Source organism: Dysidea avara, chromosome 2, assembly GCF_963678975.1.
Source record: "Dysidea avara chromosome 2, odDysAvar1.4, whole genome shotgun sequence".
NCBI lineage: Eukaryota > Metazoa > Porifera > Demospongiae > Dictyoceratida > Dysideidae > Dysidea > Dysidea avara.
The window spans coordinates 3844942-3860800 of record NC_089273.1 but is presented as its reverse complement, the minus strand read 5'-3'; the positions used below and the strand labels follow the sequence as shown (position 1 = coordinate 3860800).

The window sequence follows — 15859 nt, the reverse complement described above, 5'->3', positions numbered from 1 at the left end:
TTCTTTTTTTACAGCTTGGCTGTTTTGGATTAGATGGTATTACAGGGAATTATAGCTATAACCTTTAAGGTAATGTTTCTGCTTGTGGAGCATGTGATCAGTAGATGAGATAGTTCACATTCACTTATTCATTAGAGTAGACCTAAGCTATAATACTCCTACATGTCACATAACACAGAAAGGAATGTGTAGTATGTCCACTGTTATAACCACTGGTCATGATCAGCTTGTACTGAGATTACAAAACAGCAACATGATTCTGTGCACATGTTACTGTGTGCTTCACTGTACAAGCTAGACAACAACATTGTCAGCTCTTTCTGGGCTCTCAACTTAAAATCTGGACCACTGAGCCACCCAGTGCCTCAGCCAGTAGCTATTAGTCACTACTCACTATAATTATCAAATTATTTGATAAGACAAGTGCAATGTGATTAAATTTCCGCGTATACTGATCTTTTACTAGCTGTTATGATACCCTACCTGCATAGATAGCAGTTTTTAAGAGGTCAAGACAGGTTGCTAGTCGCCTCACCCGAGGACACAACACGAACAAGAATCAGCACTTCATCATAATATACACATCACACACAAACACCTGTTATAGAGCGATTATCAGCTATCGACGAGGACAGCGACTCTTCAGGCTAAGGCAAATCACGTGACTGGTGTAGGTAATATACGGAGGGTATACGTCGACTTGTGGATACTAGTGGTGAAGTGAAGGAACTAGAGTAGTCTCAAACCGGTCTGGATTCGAGACTAGAGCTAGAGTAGGAGCGATACAAAAAATGATCATGTGTAGTAAGTGTCTGTGATGTGTTTGTACGGGATGTGTAATCCTCCAGTTCGTCTGTTATGTTAGCCCACCTGGAGTAGTCTCTAGTCTCAAACCGCGGGCCACTTTCTTTTTTTTTTCACTTTGTCATTGTTTCTCCGTACTCAAGTGATAAAGAGAAAAAAGTTCTGGCCGCGCGAGATTAAACTCTCGTTCATAAGGCAACTGTTTGGTGATTTTCAGTTTCTCATCAGAAGATTTTAAAAGTGTGGAGTGCGGGCAGGTGGCCACAATTGCTAGGCGATGACAAGATACTGAACTATTTCTGATGTACAGTCAACTCCACTAACAAGCATAGGGGCACTGTTTGACACATTTTGCTTGCAAAATTCTGTAAACGTTATATTATGATGAAGGGCTTTCTTCACAAATCTGACACTCCAATAAACATTACTTGTACAGTACATGAAGTACAGTAGCTGCTGTATGAGTGTGGAAATCTTTTAAAACTAACCTCAATATTTTGTTGCTCAAACAAATAATGATTAATCTGTAATAATAGGGGAAATACCTGTTGCAGTGAAAATACATGTGGGTACTGATGAGAAACAGATGATCACCAAATTGTGGCCTGTATCACTACCAGTAGCTGGTCAATTTAAAGTATAATGTACAGTAACATGTTACTCAGATGTTTAACATTAGTTTTTTTTTTAGTTTTTTTATTTCCTTATAGTCCCGGCATGTAAACAGACCAATATGTTTGTTGGGGAAGTACACTATATACAATACAAGGTAGTGATATGAGCTATAGGTTGCTTTACTACCACTGTCAAAGCCCTTGCAGTCTTGACTGGGCAATATTTCACCTTGATCTGTTACTTGAAGTGTTGATCAGAGTTTGACCTGTGACTATAAAAGTATAATGTTATATCAAACAGTATGGTAGATAGTACTGTTTAAGTAGGGTTTGCATCAAAAGTGAAGTGCTCTGCCAAAAATACTGCCTTTAAAAACCAGCTTAGAAACTTCTTACGCGGTGAAAATCACTTTTACGGAATAATATTAGTCCATTTAACTTCAAATGTAGCGTTAAAAGCAAGAAAACGCTTACTGGCGGCCGGATATAGAATTTTAAAAAATTATCAAAACTTGAAATTTCATCTCACTCACTTACTGCCTGACCACAGTCGCAAGCCTAGAGCCCAAACGGAGCAGTGCACGGTCACCATTTTACGCCACAGCAACAAACTCACCGGTGGGATGTGCCTTTTGGGGTTCCGAGAAGTGTGCGCCTTGTCTTTTCTTTTATCTTCAATCAGGCTGCTTGTCTTTTCTTCATCCAACGAAACCATATCGAGGCATTGATTTTCCATATCAACACTTTCTTTAAGCGACACTGAGACTACACTACTTTACGGAGGTACCGGTACTCCACGATAGATCACAAGATCATGCTCATTATTTATTCTACTATTATTGAGCCGATGATGACCATGCCCTTTTACACTAGCTGTATTTGTGACCACACACCTTCAAGTTGGTAGGCTGATTCGAGATACTCTAGTCTAATAATCGATCAAAACCACAATGACCACACCCCTTTTTGGGCAAGCACACATCTTTGCAGGCTGACCCGAGATATTCTAATACAGCAGTCACCCTAATAAAACAGTCACATGTTTATAACTAGCTGTATGCTTAACAAAAAAACAACTAAACAAACTAGTATATTAAATTATAAATTTAAAAATGAAGTAGGGATCCAAGCGATAAAAAGTAGTGAAACAAGAGATGAACAATGATAGCTATTACATCATACGTAGCTCAGTGGGAAATCCTACTTTGGCATAGTATAACAATTATTTTGTGGTCAATGCCAAAGTAGGATTTCCCACTGAGCTATACTGTAATAGCTACCATTGTTCATCTCTTGTTTCACTACTTTTTATCGCTTGGATCCCTACTTCATTTTTAAATTTATAATTTTTAATATACTAGTAGAATTAATACTTTAGTTCTATATTGAGAACTACTTTTATTTTGTATTATATTGTAGGAATTGAGATGAACCATACAAACAGTTTTGTCAATAGTGGTAATGCTTTACCCCATCAATCCTTTGTAACCATGGATGTCCTGCAAGATGTACAACCTGTAACTAGGCCACTTCAACTGAATCTTTTGTTTCTCAGGCCAAGTACAGGGTTGGAAGGTCGGTAAAATATTAATTTTTGCCAGCCGAAGAGTGATTTAGCGAGTCAAACAGTGGCTAAGTTACATCGATTATGATTGCTGTATCACTTGTGAGTAGAAAGCTATATGGTTGATATTGAGTATTGCAACCCCTCTGTGGAATTTTTCGCTGCTTGAGGTGATCACATGATTCACATAAAATGTTTTCGTCTAAAAAGTATAATCACAAATACTGTAGTAGTCACATTGCAGGAGGTGTCATTTAGTCGGAACAGTGAGCCTAGCTATTACAGCCAGCCCATGCTGCAGCTGTAATCCTATGATAATTCTGTAATTTACCTTCTTTTCTCATGGGAGGAGAGTGTGCCCTGGCCATCAGACCACTCAATTGACCTGCTTTCCTGTTCAGAATCTGTGATTCGCTTCAATACAGAAAATCATCAATAGCTAATCAGTTTGCCAAGTTTAATCACTTACTCAGAAGTTGATAAAATCCATAGTCTCCTCAAACACCTGCCTATCCATGGCTAACAATGTACAAGTACAGCTCCAGATAGTGGACTATATAGACGTACTGTATATGTATGACTGTAAATGGCCATAACTAAATCTGAAATGGTGCATGGGAATTTTAGTGATGCAGTGAAGTGTGCAGTGTTTTTGTCATCATTAGTAAAATAATTATTATAGCAAGTATACTACAACACTGACACGATACTTATAAACATCTCCAATGAGCAGTGGAATATGTTCATCATGTGATCCATAATCCGTCCATCCGTGATTCGCCAAACACAGCAACCCAGTATAGATACTCACTTCAGGTTTCTTAGTATATTATACATAGGCTAGTAAACTAGAGGGTAAGGTTTAGTCACTATATCAACTGAGGTTACAAATTGCTGCTTACAAACCTTAAATGAACTCAAGTCATTATTACTGATCACACTGTTATGGCATTGTTACTAACCATAGTATAACTGACACTATTGTATCTTGTCATCAGCTTGTGGGCCTATAACTATTGATTTTAAAATGAAGTAGGATTGCAGCGATAAAAAGTAGTAAAGCAAGAGATGATGGTAGCTGTGAGGGAAAATCCCTAGCTACTTGGCATTGTAGCAATGTGGGAAAATCCCTACTTTTGAATCTTGTTTCACTAATTTTTATTGCTGGAACCATACTTCATTGTTAAATTATATATATTTTTATTGCACTAGTTTGTGCTAGAGCTAGCTATGAAATGCACGTGTGGTGTATTAGAGTATCTTGATCTTGCCACTCAGCTACACAGTAGATCAAGCTAGTGGACATGGCACAATGTCTTGTTTTCCAACGAAGCTAGATTGTCGTGTCACATTATGATTGTTTAAGGAGGTGTGGCAATTGCTTTAAAACAGACACAGCTTAGCGGCTATGAGTCTGTTAATCACCTCAAATAGTTTCATGGCATCTAAATACTCTCCTTCAATGAAAGTATTCATAGGGAAAATTAATGTCTTTGTATGATTTCCTAGGGAGAAGATGATCATTTAATTGAAGATAAAAGAAAAGGCAAAGTGCAGATAACAGACATTTATCGGAACTACAAAAGGCACATCTCACAAGTGAGTTTGTTGTTGTGGCATGATGGTGGTCGTGTGCTGCTTTGTTTGGCCTCTAGCCTTGTGCCTGTGGTCAGGTAGGCTGGCAAACAAATTCGAGTTATAGCATTTATTTTTTAAATTTAATATCTGAACACCTGTATGTGTTTTCTTGTTTTTAATGCTATAATTGATGAATCGATGCTGAATGGAGTAAGGCTATTCTGTAAAGATGATTTTCACTGTGTGTGATGTTTCCATGATGGTTTTTAGATGAGACTTTTTTAACAGCGCACGTCATGTCAATTAAGCAGTACGACCATAGTGTTTGATACTGTATAGTTTTACTGTACATAGCAATTTTTTTGTGATGATGTTATAATGATGTCATTTTACATTTGCATGCTAGTGATTAGGGCTGGGACGAATATTGAAATTTACCTTTGAATATTCGCTAATATAATGTTTGAACATTTGAAGCTTCGGTGTTAGCTTTCAAGTTGTAGGTTTTCTTGTATTTATGCACATCCTTCTTAGGTTTTATCTTTCTAATCCTATTTAATAAGTTTGTAAGTATTGGAAGTGCATAGCAGCAGTACTGAATGACGCAATCGATCAATTGCAAATGGGCGTGTCCGCTATACTGCAATCATGCACAGGTAAGCACCGAGAAATGGCTAAAATTACACTTTCCATACATTATCTATCACTTTATAAGGTGTTGTAAGGCTGCAAGTATGGTAGCAAGCTGAACTGTGATGGTTTAAAAGTGGGCGTGACACACGGAGATTGGTCGTGAAGAGACGAACATTGATCACGCAAGAGGAAAAAGCAGCTGCAATAAAGATAACCATGTTTATTTGTGATTCTTTCGTAGACTATGAGTGCATTACGAAGCTTCGAAGGATACTTTTATAATTCAAAGTTTACTTAACCTTCGAACCCACGAAGCATTCGAAGCTTCGTCCCAGCCCTACTAGTGATGTGATGTTGTCATGGCAACTACTGTTTCTGAGATTGAAGTTGATGTCACATTAGACCATTTGGCACATCTTTGAATATTCCATGCTCAGACTGTGATTGAAGTGCTATTGTGTAGGTTTGTAGTGTAGTGTATTTTGTGTGTGGGTACGCGCGTGTGTGTTTGCTTTCATTTGTTTGTTTGTTTGTTTGTTTGTTTGTTCGTGCATGCATTGTGTGAGGTATCATAGCCAAGTGGCTATACCAACTAACTGGTAATTGAAAGGTTCCAAGTTTAATGCTCGGTTTTGCCCAGTTGGTGTTACCTTGAACCAGGCTTGGGGTCAAATACTTTGAAAAGTATTTAAATACAAATACTTATACCCAGGATGTATTTCAAATACTTCTAAAGCATTTAAATACTTTTAAAATACTTTTGTACTTTGATCTGAACTACACGTTACACAACCACCCAATATTACACACGCCTGTTCTAATACAAGTGTATGGTAAAAGCAACTGACCACTCATAATAGCCTATATAGTAACTAGCTAGCTACTTAACTTATTGAATACATATCTTATAAACATATATTCCTCAAATTGTTTTCAGTTAAATGGCATCAATCTGGGCAAAATACTTTACTTACAGTCTTTCTACGGGTGCTGAGGATGCAGGTATGCAGAGAAATCTAGCTACAAGCCATTTTGGCTAAAGGTGGAAATTTTGTTTGATTTACTTTCCAAAACACAAGTGGATCTTCTTCTTACAGTATACAGGGTGAAAGTAAGTACTCCTCAACAGTTGTGTTTAAATCCTTGGTAGTATCAGCAGTTGCTGAGTCAGACTCATTTATTAAATCACTGACAAAAGGTTTTTATTTTCTTGGCTGCCAGATTCTTCCTCTATTTGTTCAGAAATTTCAGAAGCGAAGTATTTGAAGTATTTGCAGAAAGTATTTTAAGTTTTTACACAAAGTATTTAACTACAATACATGTTGTTTCAAAACTTCAAAATGCAAATACTCAAAAATAGTACAGCTGAAAACAAATACTCATGTATTTGACTCCAAGCCTGCCTTGAACAAGAAGCTTTGCTCACATTGTTGTAGTCTACCCAGCTATACAATGAGGACCTGGTGGCCTGATGTCAACTGTGGAACCTGTCATTGTGTTGAGTAGTGTTTTAGGGGTCATTCTGGAACTTCAGGTTGTGTGTCCTCTATCTGTAAGACTTGTACAGTCCTCCTGTGTGTTAGTGTATGAGTGGTACATGGACATTCCAGTGTTGGTTGACTGGAAACAATAACTGTGTTTCCCACAACTACCAGAGTTGTTCATGTGTAGACAGACAGCTCAGACCAGCAGGTAGAGAGATTATTGCGAGAATCAACATTTGTTGCTGTTGTGATAAATATTGCATTGCCCTGGAGAAGAGTTTGACTATCTCAAACTGGAAACCTGTTTGTCCTGTAACTAATATATTGATGGTTACATGTTGGTCTACAAATATTACCTCCAGGATAATACATGTCACTAACCACTTGTTTATCTTGTTGTGTTTGACTGACTACACAATTGTGTCATAGTCAATGATATAGTTTTGTTAACTGTGTAGTATATCTGTCATCCTCTACCTCTCAACCATGTACACTAGTAGTGTAGTTTAATAACTGTGTCCTTGTGTAGCTCCTTTCATAAAATTGTGTTGATAACACATGAGTGATTTGGTGACACTTCAGTAATGTGTTAAAGGTCAATTTGTCCAGTGGTTACATCACATGATATAGTTGGAGAATTTACCACCAAAGTTTTGAACAGTAATGTCAACATGAATATCATTATAGACCAGTGGTTTGGTGTATGTTGTGGGAATGTAAAGCTACTGCATATGAATGTAGTTAGTGTATAGGGGGGAGATCAGTTGCATAAACATTACTTTGTAAGTACATGTAGTGTACTGTTTTGTGTTTGTAGTGACCACCCCTAATGGATGAGAGATGAATGGAGCTGTATATATGTGACCAGGCCAGACATACAATAATGGACCAGTGTTATATTCCCTAAGGGTTGGTATTATGAGGATCATGTGATAGGCAGGAAGAAGCAGCCTCCTCAGCAGATAATTACATATATGATATATACTATGGAAGATATATGATATATACTATGGAAGAGAGTGAGATTAGGAGAGAGTATCAACCTGTCACCCATGTTGTCACCATTTGCCGTCACAGGTAAGTGTGTCTGTCTGTCTGTGTGTTATACAAATATTGTACGTCTGTGTGAAGGTAGTACTGTAGTAGTCATGTGTTGACCATGTACATATGGTAGAGCTGGAACAAATGTACAAACCCTAAAACCATCCAACAATAGAAAACATATCATTTGTGTACTCAGAAAAGGATAAATAATTGTAACAACATTCACTGACTTGTTATGAAGGACTAGACCGATAGTGAATGAATATGACACAGTAGTCAATTTATTAATGTTCAACTAACATCAGTTTTAGATGTTGTAACATTATCAGCTCAATGTAGTGAACTGGGAAGGAGTTATGCATAGTTTGTAGCATGTATGTTTGAATTGTATAAATATTGTTGTCGTGGCAACCTTTGACTTGGTCACAGGGTATTCCCCTAGGTAACATTTCATTCTTTATTACATCACAAATATAATAGCACAAATTGTGTTCCATAGTGATAGTAATCTGTTTGAGGTTACATGTAAAAGTAAATTTATCAGTGTGTGCATTTTTCAGTGAATTGTTACTAAGGGATGGTCCACAATTTTCAGCTGTTTCGCGAGTGTACAAACCGTACGCTAGGGGGGAGGGGGTAAAATCACATGTATGCTTTGCTTATCATGTGAGTTGGAAAGAAATCCAAATGCAGTGATAAGGCTCTAGTAAGCACTACTTCTACTTCATGCAATACAGTGTCCAATTAAACGGTGGACTAAGCAAACTCATGCTGTTAATGAATGGGCCCAAGCCAACACATGTGCTTTGGCGAACTCTGGAAAACAGTGCCAGGGCTAGGTTAAGCTAGCTAGCTGCCAATGAAATGAGGCTTTATAAGCTGAAGGCAAAGATAAACCATGTTTCAAACTACAGGTAGGAACAGTTATCAGCGTGATAACACATACTACAGGCTTTATATACTTTTATAACAGTACTGACTTACTTTTATAACAGTACTGACTTACTTTTATAACAGTACTGACTTACTTTTATAACAGTACTGACTTACTTATTTTTCTTTAGTCTTAGTCTATATAGCAATTAACACTGATAAACGATTACAATTGAATGGCATCTAGCTACACTGGTTGTTGCTTTTGTTTAGTATCTGCAGAAGGTGTTGTTGTGAGTTTAGGAATACGATTGGGTATGGGAGGCTGGATTATGTGGGTACTAATTTGTTCACACTACATAGTTGTGGTAGTTGTGGGTTGCCCATAGAGAAAACCTGTCTCTGCAGAGTGTACCCACATCTCCTGACTCCAGTCCACTTCAGACTATGGTGAAAACACCCTACAGACTAGTACTGCTGTTGCTACTGCCAGTGATATGGTTTTGTATGAACACATCGAAGATGGCCAAGAACAAGTTGTTTCTATGATGTTTATGTACACATTTGCAAATGTGCATCAGGTTAATACTAATGCCCGCTGTGTGTAGGAACATTTCCTTCAGGATATCAGCTTCAAAAGCATCTAAATGATAAGTTGCCTAAAAAACAAAACAAACACCATACATGAATTTTGCAATATTAAAGTGTCTGGGTGTTTGTTCTGCTATACAATACATCCATGTGTCAACAATTATACAGTACGCTTTTGGCTGGGGGGGAGGGGGTCAGAAAAAAGAGTACTCTTTGTACGCTTGCAAAAAAGCTGAAAATTGTGGACCACCCCTAAGGTATATTATATGTGTGGGTTTTAAGAGTTAGAAAATGACCAGCTTTATTAATGGGGACCTCGTGTTAACTGGGGAAGTAATCTACACAGTTATATTAAATGGAGAACTGACACTACTGTTCTACCTGTTAGGGTACAAATGACATGTTGTTAACAACTCCACCTCATCATGACACACACAAACTCAACCCACAATTACAGTGTGCGAAATAACTTTTCAGACATGTCCTGTCGTACTGTCAGGGCATTGCAAAACTTGAGTGGACATTAAGCAATTTGACTGGACATTTTAACTTCTATTGTTTCTCCTTTCCTATGTTTCTACCACTTGTATGTTTGTATCAAACACTGGGGCCACCAATGTACTGTACAGCTGATTACTTGTCAACCACTCACTGATACTGATAGTACAGCATTTTAAAGGTAGCTACTGGCCACATGAAAGGGCTTCTATGCAATAAATTGGGCCTTTGTAGGAAAGGAACCATAAGGACTTCAGTCAGGGCTTGCCTTGGAATGATATAGCTATGTGGTCAAACTTTGCTTATGCTGGCAGTTGCCATGGCTTAGAATATATAATGGCTCTATCCCTAATATAAATAGATGCACTGATGTCTTGTTCATTCTAGCTTAAAAACTGGTTGTATAGGTGATCATGGATACCACAAGTAAAAGCTACTAACTGTAATCAGGTTATAAATACATTTTACTACTGCAGTACAGGTGACTGAGACAAGTAGGCTGGCACAACATAGTAAACTGTTAACCTCAGAGTACATCTTGGGCATACCCTTGTGGTCAGTACAAACCAAAAGCAAATAACTTAATTACATGTCAATACCATCATGTCTGGCCTCCCTCCTAGCCCAATGCTAACACTATAAACTTTGAAAGGACATTATTTCCGGACAAATTCAATGATGACCTGACACCTAGTGTAATTGACCGGAAATTGTCCGGTGTCCGGACGTTATTTCGCACACTGCAATTACTGCTCACATCATAGTGTATAAAAGTGTCCAGTGTATACCAGAGGAACAACATACCTTGTATGTTTTAATGAAGTGACAGACTTTTGAAGGCCTAACAAGGTCCATTATTGTAGCAACAAAATAATGTGATGAGTTGTGTAGAGTTTGAAGTTGTGTGTCTGTTGATCAAGACACACGGTAGTGTGTCGTGCGGCCCAAGTAGCCGGCGCGCCACACCGTGAGTATATTTACAGGAAGAAAGTAAACGTGATTTTCACACCTTTGTAGCTCCGTGATTCCTTATCCTATTAAAACCAAAGTTGCTACAGAAATGCCGGCGAGGTAGAGGAGTCCACATACCAAATTTGAAGAAAATCGCTCCAGCCATTTCCGAGATACGAGCGGCCAAAGTTTGGGTTTTTTTTCTTCGTTTTTTCTTCATCTACTTCTTCTTTTCGCACACTTTGCAAAATCCGCAATAAAACACGAATGCGTGCTTGGATCGAGCTGAAATTTGGCACACTTAAAGGGCTCATTAAGGCGAATCTCAGTACCAAGTTTGGTAGGAATCCGATGAACATTCACGGAGTTATGACCGATTATCTGCGTAAAATAAGGTCGAAGGTCTGTCACGCCCACAGGGTAAACCGCTTGAAGGAATGAGCTGAAAATTGCTATGTAGATGGAGTAACTATCGTAGGAGTGCCTTTTTGTGGTTTGAAAGGAATCCAGTTAAAGGCCATCGAGATATGACACAAAACCCAACCTATGTCACAATTACGCGATCGACTTTTATGAATAAAAAACTATTAGTTTTCACGCCTACCAGCCAAACCGCTTAGAACAGTGAGCTGAAAATCGGTGTGTAGCTGGAATAATTATCATAGAAGGTCCTTGCAGTAGTACAGAAGAATCGGATTACAAACCACTGAGTTATGATTCCAAAGCCAACTACGTGTAGCATATGCGAGATCGAGATACTCTAATAGAACAGTCACCCTAATAAAGCATTCAGCCACGTTTATAACTTACTCCATTATAGAATTTCTTTGGCATTGCAAGTTATTCTGTAGGGAGTTCAGCTACAAACAGTTAATCTTATAGACAATTCAGCTACAAGCAAGTCATCCTGTAGAGAGTTCAGCTACAAATATGTTGCTGTAGAGATTCAGAACATTATAAGTCACACTGAAGAGAATTCAACTATAAACAAGTCACCTTGTAGAGAGTTCAGCTACAACAAGTCACTCTGTAGAGAATTCAGCTACAAACAAGTCACTGCGTAAAGGGTTCGGCTACAAAAAAGCTACCTAGTAGAGAGTTCATCTAGATCAGCTACAAACAAGTTACTTTATGCAATATTCAGCTACAAGTAAGTCACTCTGTAGAGAGTTCAGCTACAAACAAGTCACTCTGTAGTACAAACAAGTCACCGTGGAGAGAGAGTTCAGCAACCAATCAAAAAACCACCATGTAAAAGAGTTCAGCTATACAAACAAGATATAACTCTATAGAGAGATCAGGTAGAAACTTAACAGATCATACTGTAGAGAGTTCAGCTAGAAACAAGTCATCCAGACTGAGTAGAGAGATCAACTAGAAAACGTTACCTTGTAGAGAGTTCAAATCACCCTGCAGATAGTTCAGCTACAAACAAATCACCCTATAGAGAGATCAGCTAGAAGAAGTCACCTTGTAAAGAGTTTAGCTACAAAGAAACTACCATGTAGAGAATTCAGCTAAGAACGGATCATCCTGTCGAGAGTTCAGCGAGAAACAAGTCATCCTGTAGAGAGATCAACTAGAAGAAGTTACCTTGTAGAGAGTTCAGCTACAAAGATCAACTGCAAACAAATCAAACTGTACAGAGTTCAGCTACAAACAAATCACCCTGTAGAGAGATCAGCTAGAAACATATCACCCTGTAGAGAAATCAACTAGAAAAATTACCTTGTAGAGCGTTCAGCTGCAAACAAACCATCATGTAGAGACTTCAGCTGAAAACAAATCACCCTGTAGAGAGTTCAGCTACGAAAGGATCACCCTGTAGAGAGTTCAGCTAGAAACAAGTCATCCTGTAGAGAGATCAGCTAGAAGAAGCTACCTTGTAGAGAGTTCAGCTACAAAGAAACCACCATGTAGAGAGTTCAGCTGCAAACAAATCGAATTGTAGAGAGTTTAGCTACCAACAAATCACCATGTAGAGAGTTCAGCTAGAAACAAGTTATCCTGTAAAGAGATAAGCTAGAAGAGGTTACCTTGTAGAGTGTTCAGTTATGAACAAACCATCATGTAGAAAGTTCAGCTGCAAACGAATCACCCTATAGAGAGTTCAGCTAGAAGAAGTCACCTTGTAGAGAATTCAGCTGCAAAGAAACCACCATGTAGATAGTTCAGCTGTAAACAAATCATCCTGTAGAGAGTTCAGCTACGAACAGATCACCCTGTAGAGTTCAGCTAGAAACAAGTCACCCTGCAGAGAGATCAGCTAGAAACAAGTCATCCTATAGAGAGACCAGCTAGAACAAGTCACTTTGTATGTAGAAAGTTCAGCTACAAAAAAAAATCACCCTGTAGAGAGGTCAGCTACAAACAAATCTCCCTGTATAGAGATCAGCTAGAAGAAGTTACCTTGTAGAGAGTTCAGCTACAAAGAAACCATCATGTGGAGAGTTCAGCTGCAAACAAATCACCTGTAGAGAGTTCAGCTACAAACAAATCACCCTCTAGAAAGATCAGCTAAAAGAAGTCACCCTGTAGAGAGTTCAGTTACAAAGAAACCACCATGTAGAGAGTTCAGCTACAAACTAGTGACCTTGTAGAGACATCAGTTACCTTGTAGAGAGTTCAGCTTCAAACAAATCACCTGTAGAGAGTTCAGCTACAAACAAATCTCTCTGTAGAGTGATCAGCTAGAAGAAATTACCTTGTAGAGAGTTCAGCTACAAAGAAACCACCATGTAGAGAGTTCAGCTGCAAACAAATCACCTGTAGAGAGTTCAGCTACAAACAAATCTCCCTGTAGAGAGATCAGCTAGAAGAAATTACCTTGTAGAGAGTTCAGCTACAAAGAAACCATCATGTAGAGAGTTCAGCTGCAAACAAATCATCTGTATAGAGTTCAGCTACAAACAAATCTCCCTGTAGAGAGATCAGCTAGAAGAAGTTACCTTGTAGAGAGTTCAGCTACAAAGAAACCATCATGTAAAGAGTTCAGCTGCAAACAAATCACCTGTAGAGAGTTCAGCTACAAACAAATCTCCCTGTAGAGAGATCAGCTAGAAGAAATTACCTTGTGGAGAGTTCAGCTACAAAGAAACCATCATGTAGGGAGTTAAGGTGCAAACAAATCACCTGTAGAGAGTTCAGCTACAAACAAATCTCTCTGTAGAGAGATCAGCTAGAAGAAGTTACCTTGTAGAGAGTTCAACTACAAAGAAACCATCATGTAGAGAGTTCAGCTGCAAACAAATCACCTGTAGAGAGTTCAGCTACAAACAAAACTCCCTGTAGAAAGGTCAGCTAGAAGAAGTCACCTTGTAGAGAGTTCAGCTACAAAGAACCATCATGTAGAGAGTTCAGCTGCAAACAAATCACCTGTATAGGGTTCAGCTACAAACAAATCTCCCTGTAGAGAGATCAGCTAGAAGAAGTTTCCTTGTAGAGAGTTCAGTTACAAACAAATCACCCTGTAGAAAGATCAGCTAGAAGAAGTTACCTTGTAGAGAGTTCAGCTACAAAGAAACCATAATGTAGAGAGTTCAGCTGCAAACAAATCACCTGTAGAGAGTTCAGCTACAAACAAATCTCCCTGTAGAAAGGTCAGCTAGAAGAAGTCTTCACCTGAATTGTTGTTATTAAAATTTTTACCATTAACCTACCATCACAGCCATTTCTTGGCCGCCACCTTAGATTTCACATCTTTTTTCACCATAGCCTTTTTGAGGGCCGCACACTTTTTTTACAGCTGGCTGTTTTGGATTAGATATGTAGTAGCAAAATTTTAAAGAATTTTTGATCTGTAAAATTTTCTTTTAACTAAGGTTCCTTTCTGTACTCGCTTTATTGCAGTCAACAAACATGTGTACACTATTTGGGCTCTGTGTGTGTAGTGTGCTTCATCATCAGCAAATGCCACTTCACTGGAATTACATCCTGCCACATGACATGTTATCAGCTGTAGTAAATAGCAGTATAGTAAAGAAATATTCAACAATCATATACTTGTTACCTTTATGGCTGAAGGTACATCACACACAGTTGCCAACAAAGTTGTAAAAACAATTCTTCCAGACCAGCAGCATTGGTAGTGTAAACTAAAAAGGCAAACAGTTGCTATCATGCAAACAGAACTTTTTTGCTACCTGGGGTTCATCATTTTGTTTGTCTATTTGTTCACTGATTTCTTGTGGCACCTGTAATATATGTTTACAAATTGATGCACAGTCACTGGGTGCGTGCGTGCGTGTGTGTGTGTGATGTCACATAACATACGCCACCACCGTTGCACATATAATTATACTTGCACCTATTTATTTCAAGTATTTAACACTCTATTTTACTACTGGACACATTCAGGTTTCTCGGTGGCAAGCTAGTCAATACTAGTATCAGGTTGACAACAGAGACACTTCTTCCTCTACTAAGAAGAAAGAAGGTCACTTCATGTACAAGCAACACAATAATGTATGTAACTGTGTCTGTCTGTCCATTTGTCTGTCTGTGTGTATTACTATGGTAGAGAAGTGTTCACGTACAGTCAGCTGGTTGTTATGAATATCACTAAGGTGTTAATCTGTTTATCTCTTGACCTGTGCTGACATTATTGTAGTGTCCCATATCTTTTGTACTGTTAGTGTTGAGTTGTACTGTGTCTATGGTGATGACATAAACTAGGGAGTATTGTGTGTTCTGTGTACACCATCTGTGTAGTATTGTGTTGTAGGTTGAGGGTTATCTTTCTTTGTGCCATGTGTGTAGTTATTGTTATAATACAGCTTACAAAGTCCTCTAGATTTCACAGCTGTTTATTGATAGTGTATGATACGATGTGATTACTATATTGTATTATTGTACAGAAATGTCAACAGAAACTTGGACACATGTTACCATTAGGAGCCTACCTGTTGAAATCTGTCCAGAGAGTGTTGAAGTATTCACTAATACCAGAAGTACGTGTGTGCGTGTATAGTGTGTGTGTACACGCGTGCGTGCGTACATGTGTGTGTGTGTGTGTGTGGTTTATATTTCATATTTATTTGTATATACAAGGACTGTTTACTGTATATACTGACATACGTACGGTTAAACACACAAATAATTCATCATTTGTTTATTACTATTACAGAAGATCAATGATTGTTTGATTGTTGGAGAGGATGAGAAAGAAGACATTATGGTAAGTCACATTTGCTTGTATTTAGTAAGTCATTATCCAATAGTAGTCG

The 15859-nt window shown here is 38.3% G+C and overlaps 1 protein-coding gene across 1 annotated transcript in view; it reads left to right on the top strand.

Annotated features, from left to right (window-relative positions):
* Positions 1-689: 689 nt before the first annotated feature.
* The window catches only part of LOC136246437 (pleckstrin homology domain-containing family G member 1-like), a 356327-nt gene continuing 341157 nt past the window's right edge, over positions 690-15859 (top strand). Inside the window, exons 1-6 of the mRNA XM_066037880.1 lie at positions 690-804; positions 4492-4581; positions 7495-7754; positions 14991-15098; positions 15491-15583; positions 15760-15810. The gene's annotated coding sequence lies outside the window, so the exon portion shown is untranslated. The remainder of the gene's footprint in view (positions 805-4491; positions 4582-7494; positions 7755-14990; positions 15099-15490; positions 15584-15759; positions 15811-15859) is intronic.